General features: G+C 33.1%; 1 pseudogene; it reads left to right on the forward strand.

Moving 5' to 3' along the window:
- Positions 1 to 1552: 1552 nt before the first annotated feature.
- LOC124521191 (DNA-directed RNA polymerases I, II, and III subunit RPABC4-like) lies at positions 1553 to 1839 on the forward strand (annotated as a pseudogene).
- Positions 1840 to 2896: the final 1057 nt, after the last annotated feature.

Consider the following 2896-nt stretch of genomic DNA (forward strand, 5'->3'; position numbering starts at 1 on the left):
TAATATTATACAAGTGCGTTATCATATAGGAGCTTTTATGCCTACTAGAGAAATAAATGGCTATCTCTTACTTTAACTAACATGAGGCTGTTAGGCCAACCAACTCTACATGTAGATACAGGAAATTCAAATTTTGCCTCTGATGGGTTTAGCTGACCTTACTACATGCCTTTTTCTCAGACAGGATTATAGCAACACGTTTAAAAAATATAAAGGTTATTTTTAAATTCATTTTCTTTGTTACATTTTTAGAATTCAAAGTCATGGAGCTATTCTTGACTTCATATTCCCACATCTCTTTTCACTTCTAGAGACAGAAGTTATCATAGGGAAATATTCTTTGACAGCTAAAACCCAGGCTTAATATTCTATTTCCTGTGAAGAGAGATTGGATTATATAAATGTGACATGTGTCAAATGGCAATTTCAAACATTAAAAGTATAATCTTACCTGGAGGCTACCACCTCTGAATTTAAAGAAGAAATTTTTTAATTATTTAATAATATTAAACATCATATTTTGATCACCAGTCATTCTACATTTTATACCAAAGTCCATGTTGTGAATGTTTGATATCAGCTGTAAATAGATGAATGCTGTGGTTTCAGCACGTGGCCAAACTCCAAGTCACATTTTGTCTTTTTGGGGTTTGGGCATTCACAGCATGTTGTTTTCAACAGAATTAGAACTCCAAGTCTGTGCTCGACATAGTGCCAAATCTGCAAACGAACTATTCCAACACATAAAATGCAGTAATGACCCTGACAGTGATGACTTTGACATAGCCCAAATGAAGACAGCTAGAGCTGTGTGCCCTTTAAAAGCAGTCAAAACTGTTCAACATCAAGAAGAAGAAAAAAAAAAAAACAACAGAAGTTGTCACAATGCAAATGTTTACTCAATTTAAGTATACTCTACTATAACCAAATATACAAATAACAGATCTGAGTTGACTAATGTTTTGTGTATATAGAAGGGTAGGCATTTTTCAAGAAACACAATGAATTGACAGTGATAACTTACTGCAGAACATCAAAATAGGTGAGATAAAGGAAATAAATAATTTTCAACCAGTTTCCTTAGCAACTAACCAATTGACATAAAAAAGAAAAGGATTTGTTCTGTCTGCTTTGAACTATAAGCTGCTACATAATTTGCTTATTATAGACTTTATAGAGGGATATCTGATATATAGGCTTTTTTCCATTACCTCAATGTCCAAAAGTCCTGGGATTTTATCAACTTATATTTAAAAACAATGTGTTCTATCCACTATTTCGACTGAGACTATAAGAAACATAAACAAAACCAGAGAATTTCACTGGATTTTTACTATTATACTGAAATACCTGATTTACCTTTATTGTTTGGAATTGCATGAACATGACAAAAGTCATGGTGAAAATATCTGGATTTGCATTTCTATGAGAAATGTGATGGGAAGACAATTTTGCAATAGTGGTAAAAAGAGAGGATCTTGGCCACACCGTGATGAGCCAGAATCTGTAAGTGCCAAGTGAGAAGTGTCTCCATGCTACATGGGGATGGACAATGGACACTCAGAAGGATATTCAACCCCAAAGCAGCAGCCAACAACACATATCTCTGGGAAATGTCACACAGAAAATGACATAAAATCCTGGGATGCAGTTGGATGCAGAGAACATGCATACAGAATAACGTACAAAAAAAGAATTAAAAGATTGGTGGCTTTTGATTCTCAACAAAACATGGAATTCAGAGAAATACCTTCATTTGGATTTGGATTTGCTGTTTTGCTTTTCATTGTTACAAGTTTTTCATTAGCATACTCTATGAATACAGCAAAATATACATGATTTCATTTTTAAATCACAGTGCATTTAGGTGTCTATTAATAGTTTATAAGAAAATTATTTTTTGTTCAACTACATGATTTACACTTTAATTTTACTGTGTACATAATCTGACACACAATGAAGGTTAAAAGTGCTTCCCCAAACGACACTTTTAATCAAAGCCTAGAATCCTCAGGGGCAATTGTTAAAAATGAAGGTTTCTAGAGCTCTCTAAAGGACCGATTAAATAAGTTCCTTGGAAACCACTGTTTGACATCTCCAACTGTAAACTCTCTAGCATCACACTGTAGAGAACATACCGACGCACTTACTATCGGTGTGCATACATGGTCTGGAGTTATATTTTTCATTTGTTACTTGATATAGGCCTTTCTGTATCTTCATTTAATGCTTGATTCTCTTTTTAAATCTTGGGAACAGAAAAAGAGTTTTTTTCTTAAGTTTTTTATGTTAATTCCAGTTAGTTAACATAGTGTTTTATTACTTTATATTAGTTTCACTCATAGTGATTCAATACTTCCATAAGAAAGAAACTTTAATGATTGTTTTCTGTAAGTCAAAATCAATCCCAAGGAAATGGATGAAGCATACTCATAGGACAGGTGCAGTTTCCGAAGTGTAATCCTTTATTAAGGTAAAAAAAATCCTTCAGGATATAAAAATAAAAGGGATTAGTTTACCCTGAATTATTGGATAAATGTTTAAGACTTTTGCCTTGATCTTAGGGATATGGAATTGATGATCACACATATACTCCATCTTTTCCAGGATTCCATCATTATGGAAGAACCTGGTGGCCTCCTTAACATTTTGAAGATTAAATATATCCCAATCATTAATAGCTCTATTAATATCTATGTGTCTGGGACATTCAAAAATTTATCTATGCCAGTTTTCAAAAACACCTGTGTTTCTATAACCATCCTTGAATACTAAGTCTATAAATGTATTACATCTTATACAAAGAACTGCCATGCTCAAATTTTCAGTGTTTCATTGGTTCAGGTTTTCCTTTAGCCACACCTTTTGTAATTCTGTGATTGTGCCATGTTCTTGA

This window comes from Lynx rufus, unplaced genomic scaffold (genome assembly GCF_022079265.1).
Source record: "Lynx rufus isolate CCGP_SWC_20201006 ecotype Redwood Valley unplaced genomic scaffold, mLynRuf1.p SCAF_3, whole genome shotgun sequence".
In the NCBI taxonomy this organism is placed as follows: Eukaryota; Metazoa; Chordata; class Mammalia; order Carnivora; family Felidae; genus Lynx; species Lynx rufus.